Source organism: Trachemys scripta, chromosome 10 (assembly GCF_013100865.1).
Source record: "Trachemys scripta elegans isolate TJP31775 chromosome 10, CAS_Tse_1.0, whole genome shotgun sequence".
NCBI classification, from domain to species: domain Eukaryota; kingdom Metazoa; phylum Chordata; order Testudines; family Emydidae; genus Trachemys; species Trachemys scripta.
This window is the reverse complement of record NC_048307.1, coordinates 78,341,081-78,360,862: the sequence shown is the minus strand read 5'-3', so window position 1 is coordinate 78,360,862 and position 19,782 is coordinate 78,341,081. Positions and strand designations below refer to the sequence as shown.

Genomic DNA, 19,782 nt, shown 5'->3' with positions numbered 1-19,782 from the left:
TTTCTCTTAATTAATTGGCCTCTCAGAGTTGGTAAGACAACTCCCACCTGTTTATGCTCTCTGTATGTGTGTATATATATCTCCTCATTATATGTTCCATTCTATATGCATCCGAAGAAGTGGGCTGTAGTCCACGAAAGCTTATGCTCTAATAAATTTGTTAGTCTCTAAGGTGCCACAAGTACTCCTGTTCTTCTTTTTAAGTAAGCTTTGTGAGGCATTTGGTCTGTTTCTTTAGGAAGGGATTTGCAAGGTTAAGTACCTGATCAGGAAGCACTTTGGGAACAATGCATCGTGGAATGCTCCAATCCACATAAGAAGTCTTCCTGGAGACATACAAAATACCATGTGGACAATGGCTTCGGCCTGTAAAGACTGAGTCATACAGGGACATGTGACTTGCCCAGGTGACTCCAGGACTCCATCTTGGAGCTGGACTTGCATAGGAGAGAGGAGGGGGGGGTCTACACCCACAAGAGAAAGTCTATTTAAACCCAGGAAAGACCCCTCCATTTTGTCTTCAGCTGGCTAAAGAAGGATCCTTTCCACCCCCCACCCTCCCAGGATACTTGAAGGAAACTGGAACAAAGGACAGTAACTACAGGGGGTGTGAGTAATTGCTGGACCCAGGCTAAAAGGAGATTAGCCTGTAAAAGGGAGCATTCTGGAACTGGTGAGGATCTTATCTGTATTTAGTTTGATTAGACATAGATTTGCGCATTTCATTTTATTTTGTTTGGTGACTTACTTTGTTCTGTCTGTTGCTACTTGGGACCACTTAAATCCTACTTTCTGTATTTAATAAAATCACTTTCTACTTAGTAATTAACTCAGTATGTATTAATACCTGGGGGAGCAAACAACTGTGCATATCTCTCTATCAGTGTTATAGAGGGCGAACAATTTGAGTTTACCCTGTATAAGCTTTATTCAGGGTAAAACGGATTTATTTGGGTTTAGACCCCATTGGGAGTTGGGCATCTGAGTGCTAAGGACAAGCACACTTTTGTGAGCTGTTTTCAGATAAACTTGCAGCTTTGGGGCAAGTGATTCAGACCCTGGGTCTGTGTTGGAGCAGACGGGAGTGTCTGGCTCAGCAAGACAGGGTGCTGGAGTCGTAAGCTGGCAGGGAAAACAGAAGCAGGGGTAGTCTTTGCACATCAGGTGGCAGCTCTCAAGGGGGTTTCTGTGATCCAACCCGTCACAGGGCATATAACAGAGGGTCTCCAGAGCAATTTGACCTCAGAGATGCAGCATGCTAGGAAGAGAGACAAGACTTGAACAGCCTGGAAAAAGATAGAAACGTTATCATTTTATTTCCTGATTTCAAATATTTGAGCCCACTGAGGCTGGAGGGCATGTGTCCATGGTTGGAAGGGGTATTTTGGTTTTATTTAAGGCACTGTTAGGCTCTTGGATGGTTTCTGGGACAATTCACTGCAGTCCGTCCCAAGCAGAAACAAATGATTGGTTGACCTCCAGGGAGTAGTAACAAAGGTGGTTCTGCAGTTAAGCCAGGCTTGGGCTGTCTGTCCAAGGTCCTAGACTGAATTGTGCGTTTCACGCCAGTGCAATCATCCTGAAGTCTGCAGGTGACAGATACTATTACAAAATGGTCATGCTTTCTATATGTCACTGTAGCAATATAAGCTCAGAGCTAATGGGGCTCAAGTCAGCTGATCTGTGTTAGTGAACTTTGCGCTTGGGTGTCTAAATTGTATTTTCACTCTACGTTAAGCCTTTTGTAAGCTGTGCTTGAAACTAGGGTTCTGGCATCCACACTGCAGTGTGCAGATCTAAGTCAAAGTAACCATATCCCAGAGTCCCTAAGTTTCCCCTGCCAAAATGTGGCTCCTCTAGCCCTAGGACTATGGTGTACTGTGGGGAAAACTTTATTGTCCACCCTCCATGTTACAGGAAGTTTGAAGCAGCTTGCTTTGCAAAAGGTTTGATCTGTTCGCTCTCCACTGCGAACCCAGGAGGCTCTCTAATAATGTGCTTGGAGATCGGTGATCAGAAGAGAATGGGTTAACGCTGACCTGAGCTGCTGCCGTTCTCAGAGAGGAGTGGCTTCCATTTTCAATAGAGTGGATTATAGATTGTTGTGACAGAGAGGCCTAAAGAAGTTGTCCCATGGAATTATGGGATACTTCCAGCTCACTCCCGGGACCCTAGTCAAGCATGGCTGCATCTACATTGCAAAGCAACAGGGCTCGGATCCTGGGTCCCAGTTTAACTTGAGCTCAGATCCTCTAGCCCTACAAGTCTGGGACCCTGGGTATGAGCTCTGATGGCACAATTGCAGTGTAAATGCAAAGGGGGTTGGCTTAAGCCTGTGCTTGATCCCAGGCTCATGTTGCAGCGTACCCGTACTCTTAGAGCCCTTTCCATCTGCCTCCCTAAATTTAAGGTAGTGCTGTAGAAAGTGACTTTTTTGGTACAAATCCATTTTTGTTAATTGGCTACCCTTTCTTTTGACATGACTCTTCAGCTTGTTGAAGACCATCCTCCATCAGTGGCTCTCATTTACTGAGCCGTCAACAAAAGTGAGAGTGAATTTCTTTCCTGTTGTTTGAGGTCTAACATTTCTGTAGTAATGGCGTATCATCCCCCCACCTCTCAGTAAAGAATTACATGTCCCTTAATGTCCTATTGCAGAAGGTGTGGTGCTTTTCTGAGCTCTGATCTTGCTCAAACATCTTAACTCTACCTAGACCTGTAAACTGCTCTGAATAAAATTGACAGCTGTCCATCTCAGAGTAGCAGTTAGGGTGACCAGACGTCCCGATAAAATCCGTCCCTATTTTTAGGTGTTTGTCCCGCGTCCCGACCGAGTGCTCTGCCGGCGGACCCCTCCTCCCCCATGTGTCCCAATATTTTCTTCCTCTCATCTGGTCACCGTAGTAGCAGTATGTACCGTTTTGATCTGTTTGAGCATTTTTGTATAAGAATATTTCTCTGTTTACATTGTGTCTGAAGGATGTCTTAAAATACCATCTTCCCTTTTGGTTTTTTTTTTTTTTTTTTTTGTGTGAGGAGAGTTAAGGGTAAGGCTTGTAATTATTAATACTTGCTTGTTATAGAAAGGAATGTTTAAAAATAAAGGGAAGTTTTTCCATTTGAAAAGGTGACTAGGTTAGGGTCTGTTTTCTTAAATTAGTTGCTAGCAGTGATTTTGTAGCTGTCGTGGTTTATATTTGGGTTGGGGTTTTTTTTTAAGTTTTTTTTGGCCTGTAAATTTTACCTTAATTAAGTAAACTATATCTTTGTTTTATTTTTTGTTATTTTCTGGAAATATCCTCCAATTTAATTAGTGACTTGTCTCCCTAGAGGGTTTTTAAATGCCCGAGTTTTAAAAATAAATAAATTCCTCTTTGTTACCTACTTTCCATCTAGAGTTGTAGCTCCTCAGCAGTATTTACAGTAACTGGAATTGTTCAGCGAGTGACGCTCTCCTTTTCTCCATCTCCAGAGCACAGAGATAAACATGTTTGTACTTGAATGTGACAACACCATGGAAAATAATTGTTGATTTGATCATCTCAACTGAGAAGGAGTTTGACTTCCGTGCTTTTATGGGTGATCATCTGCCCTGGGCTGCTAGGACTTTGGTGAAAGACATAGTTCTTTGCAAAAAGTTTCCATTCTGCAACCAGTCAGAGGATTAAAACAAGCCTGGATAGCAGACAAAAGGGCATATACCATTTTACATGTCAGACTTTTGACATGTGGTGGACTTCCAAATAATTCTAAGATTACCTGTTTTCTGTCTCTAGATTTTATTTGGGGTTTTTTGTTTGTTTGCTTGTTTAAACAGTGTTAGCTTAAGAAGTGATTTTTTTCCCATGCAAAAATGGGCTTTTATCCTGAGAATTGGTACTATTGAATACTTTGCGAATTTTAAAAACCTGGAAGGGAAATTCGCTTTTACTAATGACTAGTTAGAACTGTGCAGTGGACAACTGGTTTTTCCCTCTTAAAAAGCAAGCATTCAGTCAAATCAGTAAATTCCTATATGAAAGGTTAGGAAGAAATTAGAGTATGAGATATCATGCTATGAAACAAATGTCAATAGCATTACGGAGCACTTCGTAAGACCTAGTGTAATTGTTCACAATGAAGATGTGCTAATATGCTGCTCATTCCATGTTCAGGAAAATGCATTATTTACATCTATGGCTGAAAGTGGTAGGGTTACTAAAGTTGGACTGGTATTTAACCTGTTGTGTACAAAATAACTTGAGGAGAAGGTGCAACTTTGGAATGTGGTGTTTTCCTGTTCCTGGAGGTGATCCCCGATGCTGATGGTGACTGCGGAACCATGGAACTAGTCCCAAGTAACCAGTGCAGAAACATTTTATTCCAACACTTCACACCAAAACTCTGAAAATTGCTAAGTAGGTACCAAGCTTAGTTGCTGCAAAAAGCAAAGGAAAACCTTAAAATGGCTTATTCAGACAAAATCAATAAAAACTTAAAATGGGCTAAGTGCCAGGTGGGGACAGTGGCCTCTGATCCCCATTTTAACCCCGGACTCTGCAGAGAAAACTGGATCTGTCTACACTGCAGTTAAAAACCCACAACTAGCCTGCGCCTGCTGACTCAGCTCGTGGGGCTTGGCCTACGGGTTTTTGTCACTGCAGTGTAGACTTCTGAGCTTGGGCTGCAGTCTGGGCTCTTGGACACTCCCACGTCACAGGATCCTAGATCCCAGGTTCCAGCCTGAGCCTGGAAATCTACACTGCAGTGAAACAGCCTGAGCCCCGCGAGCCCAAATCAGCTGGCACGGGCCAGCCATGGGTGTCTAATTACAGCGTAGATGTACCCTGTGTGGTCAGCCCTTGCATCCACCTCTTCTACTTGCTGGATCGGGGTTTGAGATGGTAAGCTTTTGGGGGCAGGGACTGTGTCTTTGTATGGGTTTCTGTGCACATTAATGTGCTTTATCAGGTATATACTTCACCTGTTCTTTTCCATATATATCATCCTAATCATACAGGGATTTTGGAAGCAGAGTAAATAAACATTGCCTTTAACTTCAGATTCTTCAGCAGATTTGCTGAATAGTGCTGAATATAACCAGCGTTGATATGCCTGACAAGAGGTGAAGTTCTCACAGCTGTTGGGCTAGCTTGCCTGCCTTATACAAACCTTTTAATTACACAGTTGGCTAAGAAGCCCCGATAACGAAATATCTTCTGGCAACTTCTGTTTTCTTTCTTTCTGATTCTAGAAGCGTAATCTCTGGTCCTATCTACGCTAGAATAACTGGCAGTTTTTGACCGCTCACCACATGCCTCTCTTGCTTCACAAGTGGCATTGGAAGTTGTACCGCTTAGGTGGGCAGGGCATGCTTGTTACAATGGGTGTTGAACTCTGGCTGACCCTGTTTCATTAGGAGGACAACAGGTTTGAGTCCTGCTTTGGGTGCAGAGGAGAGCAGTTTCTCTGACACCTGTCAAAATGTCTGTGTGGTACTGTAGACTGTTCATTATACCTCATGGTAACAGCTGTCACAAAGTGTAACGAAAGCCATGTCTACATGAGAGACCTTATAGCGGCACTGCTGTACCAATGCAGTGCACCGCTGTAAGATCTCCCGTGTCACCGCTCTATGCCGATGGGAGAGAGCTCTCCCGTCGACATAACTGAACCATCCCCAACGAGGCGGTTGCGATGTCCACGGGAGTGCATCTCCCGCCAACATAGTGCTGTCCACACAGGCACTTCTGTTGGTGTAACTTATGTCACTCAGCGGGGTGTTTTTTTCACACCCATAAGTGACACAAGTTTTAATGACAAAAGTGCTAGTGTAGACATACTTCAGGAAATAACCTAAAAGGTATCTTTCTGGCTACCTGAAGTATTTGTCAGTGCATGATGTCTGTGTACCTTTTGTATGGGTACAACTAAATTGGGGTGAAGCCTGTTTTTAAAGGAGCTGGTGTTACCTTGACATCGGGCTTCACACAAAACCTCGGCTTGCAGAGTGACCTACATAAAGTTCGTGTTCATGGAATTCTCCACTGGTGTTGCTGTAGGGGCTGTAGTGTAAGTGGGATTACAGATGCTCTTAACACAGGGGTTCTCAAACTGGGGGTTGGGACCCCTCAGGGGGTCACGAAGTTATTACATGGGGGGTTGCAAGCTGTCAACTTCCACCCCAAACCCCGCTTTGCATCCAGCATTATTAATGGTGTTAAATATATAAAAAAGTGTTTTTCATTTCTAAGGGGGAGGGGGGCCGCACTCAGAGGCTTGCTATGTGAAAGGGGGCACCAGTACAAAAGTTTGAGAACCACTGTCTTAACACCATATTCTCTAACTGTAGTTAAACAACATGGTGGTTATAGCTTAAAAAAAGCTGACGCTTGTTCTGCACTAAAGCTTCCCTCTGGGGAACTTTGCTTTTGGTGAATTACAAACCTTTAATTTTTGTAGCGTAGGCATGTCAAAAAGTATCTGGGGTTCAGTAGGAAAGAGGTAGCTTGTTCTTGAAACCTCAGTAGTTAGGATTGTAGGAGCGTGTCATTATTCACGCTGACTAGTGTTTTCATCTAATGCCACAGTCTGGGAAACCTGTGCATGCATTTCTCGTGGCTTTCATCCAGAGAACTCCAAGCTCTTTACAAACCTCAGTGAACTGTGCCTCTCTTTCTCTCCATGCAGTAGTGAAGTGTTCTATTATCCTCATTTTAAGGGGTAGACTTAAGCACAGGGGTTAGGGAATCATGACTCTGGCAGAGTCTGAACTAAAACCTGAATTGGCTTTCCAGCCTTGTGTTTTAACTTTCCTCTCCATGTAGCACTGCTAACAAATATGCTATAGATACTAACTTAAATTCACACTTGGGATTATTTTTAGTATAAATTCTTTTTTAAAAAAATTATTCAGTTCACTTGGAAGGCACATGACTGGGTGGTAGAACAGACTTCTCTTCAGGGTGCGTGTTCCTAAGTTACCGCCCAAAGGTAGCTGAGACATCTGTTTTAAACACATTTGAGTTAACCACTTATTATGGAACATAGGTTAAGATTTCAGTTGAATTCTAAACCCTGGAGGCCTTTTCAGTATTCTCCTAACAAATTCAAGGCTCCAGGTCAAATAATAACAAATTTTCCCTTCCCGGACTTTGGATTCATGTATTTCTTTAAAAACGCCATTTCAAAAATAGTTCTGTTTTCAGTTTTGGGGAGCTTTCTCTCGGGATTATGTCAGTTTCTGGGTCTCTCCAAGTGCCTGACAATGAGTCCCAGTAAAGATTGTCTTTGGTATCCATTTTCAGCATCCTTAGCTGTAACGTGAATGATATTACACCTTTCAGAGGGGATATGAATGGCATCAATGTACAACATGCCACCAGGAGCCGGCAGGATTCCAGTGAGGTCAAAACTATCCAAATTGTGTTTACCTTTGGTCAGATAGCATTCACCTTCAGAGATGTTAATTACTAGAGTTGGTTGGTTATTAGACTTGCTTTAGGGACGGAATAATAGTCTTATAAGACACCTCACCTGTGATGGGGCACACAACAAGCAGCGCTACGTAACCAATATCTTTTTTTAATGCATAAGGAGGATGTATGTTGTCAAACAAGTCTTTAGATAACTCCAACTGCAGCCTGAAGGAGTGAATTTTCTTGGTTGTATGGTTGGACGCTGATATAGCTGCCTGACAAGATCAATCCCTCTTCTGGAAACTGCATGGAAGTGGGGCCAGAAGGATGGGTGGACGCTTGTGGTGTTTTCCATAGCGTTGGGCTCTGCTTTGTAACAGGTGTTCCTCCGTCAGCTGATAAGCAGAAGACCTAATCACTAGTCAGACAGTTGATGTCCTTTCCCATTATCCTGCTGCTTGATCCACCCATCCACAGTCTCTCCTCTGAGACGGGTCCCAGTAGAGCAGCACCTCTACAAGGAAAGCAGCGGCGGCTTCAGGCACCAGCGCTCCAAGCGCGTGCCTGGGGCAGCAAGCTGCGGGGGGTGCGCCCTGCCGGTCCCTGCGAGGGCGGCATTAAGGCAGCCTTCGGCGGTATGCCTGCGGGAGGTCCGCTGGTCCCGCGGATTCGGCGGCGGGTACGCTGAAGCCGCAGGACCGGCGGACCTCCCGCATGCCACTGAATCTGCGGGACCAGGGACCTCCTGCAGGCATGCCACCGAAGGCAGCCTGCCTGCCGGGCTTGAGGCGGCAAAAAAGCTAGAGCCACCCCTGAAGGAAAGCCTCTGATGCAAGGAGGGCCTGTGATGTTTAGCCCATAAAGGTATTTGGTCCAAGCTCTTATGGGCCCCAGCATCTAACCTGTCAAATGTGCCCGAAGGATGGGAAGGCATGCTTGTACTCATCCAGAGCTACCCCACCAACACACAACCGAAGAGAGGCCCTCAGACAGGGCATGTGCAAGAAGAGTTTCCTACACTGCTCTCTTTCCTCTGACCCCCACCACTGCTTTTCCTGGCCCAAACTTGGGAGGAGAGAAGGGGTGCATGGGAAGGCCAGCTGGTGATAAGGAAAAGTTGTAACTGCCCTCACTGAGTGGCAGCATTATGAGATTCTTTGTGCAGTTTCTGCAGTAGACCCGAGCTTAATGGCTATTTTGTATCTGGCCCACTGAGAGCAGCCTGCCCCGAAATACCCTCTCCTCGTGCCCTGCCAAATGGAATGTCAGGAAAAGATGATCCCAGCTATGTAAACACGGTTGAGAATCTTCTGCATGGGTTGACTGTGTATTGGCATTTGTTAGGATTGCATCACCAGTCTTATGCCATACATGTAACTCTGCATAAGTGTATGCTTACTGGCTCTGATCATGAGCTATTCTGCTAGTGGTTGGTGAAATATCTGTGCCTGGTAATATGCTTGCCGCAGCACAGTGGCAACTAGGTGTTCTTGGTAGTGCATGGATCACAATAGCACATACGCTTCCATGATCTTTCATTCCTGTCCTTTTAAAGAACAGTAAATGTACCCAAAATGGCTTATTCAGACAAAATCAATAAAAAGCCAGCTGAGGCTTCCACGTTGCCTTGAACACACCCTGTGGTTCTAAGGTATTTCATTACATGCAGTCAGTCTATGCAACGTAGCAAACTGATCTCATACCCTGCAATCCCTGGATGCAGAACGGAAGGGAAGCACAGAAGCAAGGAAATTCCACGTTGAAACATACACTGTATTGAAGTCAGATGCTTAGCATTTAATTTCAAAGTAACTTTTTGTGCATTCATTCTTCCATTTTCGTAAGGTTTTTTTTAATATATTTGCATGCTCCTACATGTCATGTATAGCTTGGCAAGGTTCCAGTCTCTCTCACTTTCCCTCTAAAATAACTACAAGTAAGAGAAGTGAAGTTTTCTCTTTTTGAAGGCTTCAAAGAATAAAACTGGAGCAGTCTGCATTTATTCTTACACTTCCGTCGTTGGCATGAATGCTATCTCATTGAGTGGTGGATGGCATTCCAACACATTAATAACCTCAGACTTGGGTACACATGAACTCAAACACATGCTCAATAATGACTGGGATTACACAATTTTGGGGTGGGGAGTTGATGAAAGAGGTCATATTGCATATTTGTTTTATATCTGCCTTTGTTTTATGTAGGTATTTTATGTGGGTTTATATTTACTCATGTATATTAAAATGACTGACTTGCAGAGCTTTTTACTGCACTTATGTGTAATTGTTCAAAGGTATATTAACATATTTTTCAGAGCCATCTAGAAGACTTAAAAATCTTTGGTTAATAGAAAATCTTTGGAGAGGTTTCAGTTGTCCATATGACTAAGAAAATCTCATCCACCTACATTTAAAAACTGGGGATACAGTAGTACAGAGCATTGCATCAGCCTTTTAATATTTGGATTATAGAAAACATATTTCATTTTGAAGCACAGGTATAAGTGTTCTGCTTAAGCTGACTTAATCCAGATGTGTTTGCTTTGCCCTTCTCCTTTTGAACAGAACTGTTTCAATTACTTATGCTTCATCATAATCAATAACCCCAGCTCTTATTCATGTAAAACCTTTTTGTAGAAACCTTTTCACTCTATATACAGTTAGCCATTGAAGACACCAGGTAGTTTGTTTACTGTTAGAAACACGTTCCTGGTTTTGGAAACAGTGAACTGTGGGCTTTGCTAGCAAATCTTAATGTAACGCTACCATAGTTTAACTTTCATACTTCGTAAAGCATCCTGCTCTAATAAATATCTGCTGCCAACAGACCTAATAATCCATCTAGAGCAGATATTTTAATAAAACCTCTTCCTAAATACTGGGGATGGGGGAAAAGAGATGGCCCTGGCAGCATGTCTAAAGGCTAACAGATTAGGGCTATAGTAGAATTCTAAAGCTGAGAGAGCTTTCACAGAGAACTCCTTGCTGGCAACCTTCTCCTTTTCTCCAGCTCCAGTGCCTGTGCTGATCCCATGTGTAGCCTAGAAGCCTGTGATCAGCAGAGTACTAATACACTCTGCTCAGAACTGGACTAATAAACTGCTATTCCTAACCGTGGTGCATTTGTGGCTTCATGGGGAGCTTTGAACAGCCGCAGCCAGTATTACATTGTGTCTTGGCCTGTCAGGCATGAGAAATGCTGTGCTGATGTGTCACTATGTATGTAGCTTCCCCTTCCCCTCCCCACCCCCAAAGAAATAGATAATGTGAAACCTCTACACTCCTACTCACTGGCTTCTTACTATTACCTGACAAATCACATTCTTAATCACAACTTCTGAAAGAAAAAAAAAACTGTACAGAATAAACCGAGCCTCTACTTTCTGGGTTGTGAGTCCATTAGTATTTTGTCAAATTATTATTTTTAGAACTAAATTTTGTCAGTCGTGGTTACAAAACACTGCCATAACATAACTCTTCCAACACCACTTTTCATTTGTTCCCTTCCATAAGCCAACTGCTGCAACCAGAATGAGCAAATGATAGCCCAAGGAGACTTATTTCTTGCTATTGGATGTATGTTGTGCCTCTTAATGGTTTTCTATTTCTGACCATGCTGTATTAATAACCAATCTTTGCAAATTGACAAGCCTTCTGAATCTATGTAGCCTATTGAAGCAGATCAGATAGACTCTTCTAACCTGCTGAGCTGGAATGCAAATAGAGAGATGAAATTTTCAGAAGTACTTTAGGCTCCAATGTCCCATTGAGAATCAATGGGACTGAGACTCGAAAGTCACCTAAGTACTCTTGAAAACTTTATCCAAGATCTTCAAAAATGCATCCCTGAAGTTAGGTGACCAAGTGCAGAAATGCTGAGCACCTAGCAGATTGCATGGAGTAGCTTCCATGTAGGTGACCAAATTCAAGGCAGACGTGAAACACGGTTATGGCTCTGCTGTATGCATGCGCATTTTTTAAAGTTTATCTTGCCTTTTGTGGGAACTATGTTTAATCTAGCAATTCTGAGCTTAAAAATGGTCTTTTTTTCCCCTGATTACAGTAGCATGGGGGAACCCCTCCACATACCTTGAACCCAGTTGAGGCACTGGGCCTCTGTGGAAGCTGTGTGTTAACCTGGCTTTTTATGTTTTTCAGAAATGCTCAACCACTCCAGTTTTGGAGCTGGATTTTTCAAAAGAACTCTACTCCCACTTAGGCATCTAAGCACAGTAGATTTTTCAAGTTTCAGAGTAACAGCCGTGTTAGTCTGTATCCGCAAAAAGAAGAACAGGAGTACTTGTGGCACCTTAGAGACTAACAAATTTGTTAGTCTCTAAGGTGCCACAAGTACCCCTGTTCTTCTAGATTTTTCAAGAGTGCTGTGTGCCACAGCGGTCTCCTAGAGCTGTTGAGTGCTGAGCTCATTTCCAACACTGTTCTGGATATTTTTGTAGTGTAAACAGGACCGATACTAATGTGGTTCAGAAACTGTAGACTGGCCCTGAGAGTCTTGACCTCCCCCACTGGTTGTCGTCCTCAGCCTCGCTGATGTCAGCGACTTTCAGAGCTCACTAATAATCTGATGCTGCTGTCATGTGAATGCAATGTTGCTTAGGTGCCTTTCTCTATTTCGTTTGTTATTCCTCCAGTGCAGTAAATACTTTTCACTTTAAAAGGGTTTGGGGTTTTTTGTTTTTGAGATGCTGGGTTTCAAACTTGTAAACTTTTTGTCATGGAGAAAATGAATATAGGTTTTCTGAGGAAGTGGCAAAGTTAATGGTTTCTAAAATGGGCAGACGTCTTACTCCTTCATATCAAACCTTGGATAGTGGGATTCCTATTGGTGCTATTAGTGACACTTTGTTGCTGAGAAGGAAACATGCTATGAAGAGGTCTAGTTTTTCTGTCACTAACTATATCCTTCTGTCTCTAGCATACTTAGTGGGATAAAGGGTTTTAAACACAAACAGCAGGTTTCTCCCCCTTCCCCGCTGCCTCCCCCCATGCCAAAGACATTCCATAACATTCTTTTATACATATTCACCATGGACAGTAATTTAAATGCCTTCATATCCAGATGAGTTAAAAACGTTTTCTGTCCCTGTACAAGTATCTTCCAGTTATAAACATCCAAACAGGAAGACCAGGGCTGGGGGTTTTAAGGGTTTTGTCTACCCAGGGAAGTTAGTGTGCAGTAAGCTAGGTTGTGAGTTTAAAGTGCACTAGTTACTCCACACTAACTCCCCGTGTGGACACTCTTACTACACACTAAGAACACCCTCAGGTGCTTCCAAAGTGTATTAAGGTAATGCATACAAAGGCATTTTCAGTGCGCAATAAAGACTGTCCACATGGGAAGTTAGTATAGAATAACTAGTGGGTTTTCCCCCCATACAGACAATCCTAAAGGTGTCTAAGTGGTTTAGGCACCCAATGTCCATTGAAAGTCAAAGGGAATTAGATGCCTTTGAATATCCCAGCCAGTTTGCTGCTTAAAGTTTCCTGGCTTTCAGACCCTTTTGTAAGGGGAGCAGGAGAGCTGCATCATTTCCTGATATGGGGTCATGTGTCTCATAACACTTTCAATGATCTTTGTGATGTTAGATGTAGAAGAGGCATTGTGACAAGCTGTGTAGCTGGGAATTGGTTTGTAATGTTTGGAAATAATGCACTAGACGAAGATACTTTTTAAATGCAGAGTGGCCCCTAGAACAAGGGTTGAAGCTATTGGGTTCTTGTACAGAGTGTTGTTGAAGGCTAAAAACTCTTTTTGGAGAACAGATTTTAGAGGGAGCTATAATCTTGCAAAAAAATATTAACTCTGATGCCAGTATATTTTGTATGGGTTTTTTAAATAATTTGGTGGATTACCACTGCCCATTTTTTAGAATTTCATATAGCAGGAAAATAGTTCCGGTTAACCTAGAAATGGTCTGAGCAAAATCTCTTGCATATTGGTTTAAAAATGGGAATAACATAGTGGAATAACTAATTTACTAAATACATAGGCTCAGATGTGACTCACCTTAAAATACTCATATAGATCTTATTCTACGCAAACGTTCAGCTATGTTTCATCATCCTTGCTACAGAAAGAACAGTCTCTTTTCAAACTTCAGCTTCTGCGGTTGTTTGAGGTTTAACCAACTTCTGTTTAGAAGATGGCATTTAGACTCACCATGAAGCAATGGCTCCTGAGGATGTCTGATATTTCTAATCTTTTTTTTTTTTTTTAAACACCGTTTTAAATTATGGCTTAACGCTTTTCCAGTTTAGGGATGCAAAGGCAATGTGAAACTTCTCATTCAGAAGAACCCTTTAGAATCTGGAAACAAGCTGTCTTTCGTTACCATCTCCTTATCCCCTGGTCACTTGTGTGGATGGCTTTGGGGTGCTCTGTTGTTTCACGTTAATGCATTCTACACTTCACTTTGCAAAGACACAACCAGGGCCAAACAATCAAATAGACTTTTCCCAGACACTTTTTTTTAAAAAAAAGGGTTGCAAAGAAAGTGAGTCAAATTTGGGACCCCCTGTACCAACCTGACAAGATCTCTTCAACGGGGCTCACAAATGATGCCTTGGGAAATGAGTATTGAGTGAAATTGGGGTTCTCAGTCCTTTACACTGTTCATCTTCATTATAAACGGCTCTTGACTAGTCACAGTGGCAAAGTTGTTTTTCAGAATTCTCTCCAAGCATGCTTTTAAATATTAATACAAGGATTAATTCCTATGGAAACAGCATGAAGGTCTTTCTTGGTAGTTATTAAACTTAACACCTTGGTTTTTTTCCCCTCCTCATGACCTTTGAACCTCTCTCTAATCTGTTTGACTGAAGCTGAAGGCTCATGCCAAGACGACCCCACTGAGATGGGGAGGGGAAAGCGGTGCAGCCTGCGAGGCCCCTCTAAAATCAGTGCTTGCCAATGTTGCAGTAGGGATTTGAGCCGAAGACAAAGGAAGAATGATCTCTTGTGCTGTGCGGCTAGAGCAGAATAAAATTCTGTGGTTGAGTGGCTACGTGGAGTTGCTGGCATAAGCTTACAAAACGCTGCAAAAGAGATGTTTAGGATTTGACAGAGGGAGCTTTTATTGGAAGGGGAGTGAGGATTGTGGTTGTTCGGGTTTCCCTTTCCTGTTACATTTCTGGTACAAGTTGCCTGATTTTTATTTTTCTAATTTTGGTAAATTTAGAGCTATAAATTAAATAAAGGCAAATTCAGATTTTCTGAACATTCTGGAACAGCCATCTCTTAACATCCTATACTGTTAATCTTGATGTTACGCACTCTTTTAAAAAGTTTGTATTAGTCCCAGAAGCTAATGGCTTTAACCCCTTTGTGACCTGGAGCTGGGGTCTCCCGACACAAAGCACTAATCTAAAATTGTTTAGAACTCTGGAATGCTGCTACTCCAGGGAGCTGCATGGAGTGATGCATGGCTGGTATCCAACAGACTTATGGAGTACAGTCTTAAGTTTCATTCAGTATATTTTATTTTGCTAGTTTGAAGAGGTTTGCTGATACGAAAAGGGTGTATTAACTCTCAATGAAAGAGAACAATGTATTCAAAGTATATAAGGATATTTAAGGGATGTTTAAAACTGTTATGCTGTCTTTAAAAACTGGTCTACACGGGGTGAGGGGGAGGGGATCAACCTAAGATATGCAATTCTTGTAGCTGAAGTCGACGTATCTTAGCTCGACTTACTTCGCGTCCTCACGGCGCGGGATCATCTGCCGTCGTTCCCCCCGTCGACACTGCTTCCACCTCCACCGGGGTGGAGTTCCGGAGTCGATAGCAGAGCGATTGGGGATTGATTTATCACATCTAGATGTGATAAATCGATCCCCAATAGATCGATCACTACCCTCCGATCCGTTGGGTAGTGAAGATGTACCCTAAGTATTGATTCGCGAAAATCAAGATTGGAGGATACACTGTCTGTTGCCTACCTCTGTCCCTGAGTCTGAAAACTACAATTGTTGCAGTGGCATTATTATTATGCATTGCCTTCATGCTGCTATCTTCTTGTACATTCTTTGTTGAAAGTATATTTAATTACAGTTGCTAGTCTACCATGCCTGTCTTCTAATCTGCATTTGAACTTCAGACTTGTACTTTAGTTACTAGCTATGAGACCAGACCTCCAAAGGCATCTATGCAGGTGGTCCATATGCCCATGTACAGCCTCAGTGAAATCAGTGGGATTTATATACAAACATTAGGTCATGAATTCCTTAGTGGGACTGTCACTAAAATTTTGATTTACTACCTCCATAAATATAAATAAGGGCAGCTTTTACACAGGGAACAGTTAGTGAGGCTTACCTTAAACTGTGGCCTATGTTCATGTGTTACCTGGTGAACGTGCTAAACATTTTAAAATAGTTATGCCAAAAGTAAGTCAATATCGTGCTTTTATGAAATTAGAGTTCAGTGTTGCCTACAGCTTATGCATATGCACATGCATTTTCTATTGACTGAACAGAAAACTGCACATGTGTCCAAGGGCAGAAATTTGGCTGCTTGTTGAAATATTTGAGACTCAGGGCTCTAGGCTGCAGATTGGACAGCATATTAAAAATTCTTGGGATTCTATATGCTATCCATATGAATTTAAAATCTATCATATTAAGTAAATAGCTTTCAAACTTGGCTTCCTGATACAGTATTCAGCCTAAATTTTCTTTTCTTAACATCACCTCATTACTGAGTTATTTGTACCAACCAAAATTCCTCTCATTCTTGGGGCTTTTACTCTTTAGTTATATTTGTAGCCTCATGCGCCCACCTCAGTCATCAGACACTTAGCCAAGATATGAACACTTAAGTCTTATGAACTTATTCTCATCAATAGAAAAGTTGTATGCATGTTTTGTATGTAAAAAACATCATTTGATTAAATTTAACTGATTGTCAGGAAGTGGGTATTGTTCAGAATAAACTATAAAAAATCATCTGGTTTAGTTTTTTTAATTATCCGTATGCTAATAGAGCACTACTCTTGAAGTTTTACTAACACGAAGGCAATATTAAAAGTCTGACATAAATATGATGAATTGTGGGGACTTCCTTTTCTTTAAAGACAATCAGGGTGTAACAGACCTCTTCAAAGTAACTTGAAGGGTTAGTTCTGTGACTTCCTTCTTCTTGATCTCACGTCCTGCTTTGAAGGTCTGGGTGGGCATCTTTCTCTTACAGACCTCTTAAACAGCTGTTTCTACAAGAGGCCATAAATTAGTAGAAGGCATTCAGGCAATGAAAGGAGACATTTTAGCATCTAAATCCTGGTATTGGACATGTGTATGATGAGAGATAATGTGGGGTTTTATTGGACATGTGTATGATGAGAGATAATGTGGGGTCTTCTTATAGTAGCATATAGCTACACAGTTACAAGGCTAGCTGTGCCTCTGATCCCTTTCTAGTCTCTGAGTGCACCATCTCTGGTGTCAGGTCTCGTGCCCTTACCTTTTGTGGGGTAGCAAGTGTGATTCTCCCAATCTTGGACTGGGTTCTAGGCTATGGTACACTGTATATTGACTGTGCTTCCTCAGCAGGTCCAACTGGGTTCAATACCAGCAGGTCTTTCCTTCTGGACCTTGTGATGGGTGGTTAATACAGTGACCAGACAACAGCCTTCTCAAACCAAAGTATTGTTCAATCTTAACAGTAGGAACAAACCGTGACATTAAAAAGAAATCTGAAACAAAAAAAGGTGTGCCCACACGTGAGTCTTACCCAAGTTCTACCCCCATCCAACTCCCTGTTTCTTCAGATCCCTGTGAGTGTCCATCTGTTCCCTATGAACAGCTCACAAACAACTACTTCACTGCTTCCCAGAGGCACTTGAACTGTTTGTAGTCTTCTTGGTCCTCTGGTTCCCAGCACTGGCCAAACAAGCTGTGTACCTTGTCTGGAGCTCAGGAGGTAGGATCTTCATTTAATAGCTCAGGCAAGGTCTCTTATGCTTCTCCTGAAATGTTTATCTGGAACCATTGTCTCACCTTCCTGCTTGTTCTTCCAACAGCCCATAATTTAACCTAAACAAGCATTCATACAAATAATATTCCAATAACTGGGTCACATATAGCATTCATCGCTTAGTAGAACTTGTCCATGTCCTCTACAATAGAAATGTAACGAGTATAAACTTCTTCTTTAATACATTAATTACCTATCTCCTGGACACTATGGAACTGCATCCATAGCAATGCTATTCATATTTTTAATTTAACCTGATCCATCTGGAATCTTGCCCTCTTCCTTTACTGGATGCTATCTCAGCAGAAGTTCACACTGGTGAACAAGTGACCATAAGTTGCCAAGGATGTGTGGGGATTGAGCCTGGATTTCCCCAGAAAACTCTAGGGCTATGATTCTTTTAGGCCACAGCCACTTCCCCCTCCATGAGGTTCAAAACCTCTCCTTTTTGAAAGATTGTGGAGGAAACCCCAGAGAAGACACAGACAGACTTGTGTTCCCCTGTGGATTTTTCTGCCAGAAGGGGTGATCTGGCCCCCATTTACTTAATCCTTCCTCTGAAGTTGTAGTTTACTAGAGTCCCATTTTTTAGGGAGCTGACTAGCTCATGCAGGATTGAACAGAGTACCTGGCCAGTGGGGCTGTTGGATTCTGCTCGACTTGTCAATAACTCTTGACTTATGGTTGCTTATGGAGTCGGTTGAACTAAAAATCCAGTGTGTCATTTGTCAGGGGACAGGGGCTATCTTTTCGCTCATGTGAAATCACCAACTTGGTGTAGTCTTCAGAGAATGTTTGGGAGGGAATATTTGGAAGAGATTAAAATGTAAACGCGGAATTGATTGAGAACTCAACAAATTCTATGTTTGAAGGCTGAGAAATGGCATTATTGGAAGGTTAGAAGGGATTAAAAAGTGATGAAGCTGTATTAGTGTTCACTTGTCTCCAGGTTTCTTGAATTGAATGATCCTGCTGGTGAGTACAATGCTAACTACTTCTATTCTCCTGTAAATCTTTTTATTACTGCATGTGCCAAATAAAAGTCTGTTTTTTAGTCTCTTCTCTATTAAAAGATCAGATAGGTCCCTAAGAACAAAATGGTTTGGGTTACTGAGAGCTTCCTCTGCTTGTGCTGTTGAATTTAATTCCCTACAGCAGTTGAAAGACTAGAATTATATAAAATTGGGTGTGGTGTAGGCTTCCCCTGGCAGTTTAGAGAAGCTCTTTACTTTCCTGGAAGGTGAACAGCTGTTCTTAAAAGCAGGTGTGTGTGTGTGTGTGTGTGTGTGTGTGTGTGTGTGTGTGTGTGTGNGTGTGTGTGTGTGTGTGTGTGTGTGTGTGTGTGTGTGTGTGTGTGTGTGTGTGTGTGTGCGCTAAATTGTTAAAGGTTATAACACAGAACATGGTGTTGCTCTTCTAATGGAGGTTATAAGCCTGCATGTGCTGTTACTCATGAAATCTGGCAATTAAAGTAGTTAACCAACAGATCATGATTGGCTAACTTGCCTACCCACAGCAAGAAAAACTATATGGATTAAATAGTTAATATATTATGTTTGCTTCATGATTTAATAAAGGTAAATGTCTAATGTTAGTAATAAGAAGAACAGGAGTACTTGTGGCACCTTATGTTAGTGTTAGTAATGTTTCCAGATATAAGCATTTATGCCACTTGCAATCTGCTAATTAAACCTCTTATTAAAGTAATTTTTAAAACTTATGCTGTTAAAAGAGATTCCATCTTTGATTTCAGGTCTCTGTTTAATTCATACATTAAAAAGGCAAGTTTAAGCATTGGCTTGGGGAAAGTTATAAAATTGTTATGGCATAATGCTGTCCTTCTACAATTACTGCAGTGAACTCAAGGTGACAGTTGTTACCCTGGTTAGGTAAGGAAGTTCTGTATTATCCTGATTGTTTAAAAGGGAAGATGGCCACAGAGGTTAAATGATTTCCTTATACTGCCAGTGTGTCTGTAGAAGAAACAAAACTTGTGAGAATCAGAGAGACAAAGGTGTGGGGATTTTTTTTTTTTTTTTTTTTTTATTTAAGATAGACTTTTTGGAATTAAGATTTATCCACAGTTCACAGGTGCCACAGGACCCTCTGTTGCTTTCCACACTTCAGTTATAGAATGCATGATAACAGCATCAAAGGTGAACTGATTTTAATCAGTGAGCAAGAAATCTGGATTTAAATAATTGGAAGGGGAAAAAAAGGTTGATTCTCATTAGTTCATAGCCATTTACACATGTTGATTTTCAATTGAATATAGCCTTTAAGCCAGATTTGGTAAATAGGATATGCTATAGATATATAGATGGGTATGTTTATTTTAAGTTATATAGCTCAACATGCATATATTCAGAATCTTCATGTTTACATTTATTATGT

The 19,782-nt window shown here is 41.8% G+C and overlaps 1 protein-coding gene across 1 annotated transcript in view; it reads left to right on the top strand.

Annotated features, from left to right (window-relative positions):
* The window catches only part of CHSY1 (chondroitin sulfate synthase 1), a 113,148-nt gene that overhangs the window by 53,024 nt on the left and 40,342 nt on the right, over positions 1-19,782 (top strand). The window lies entirely within an intron of this gene.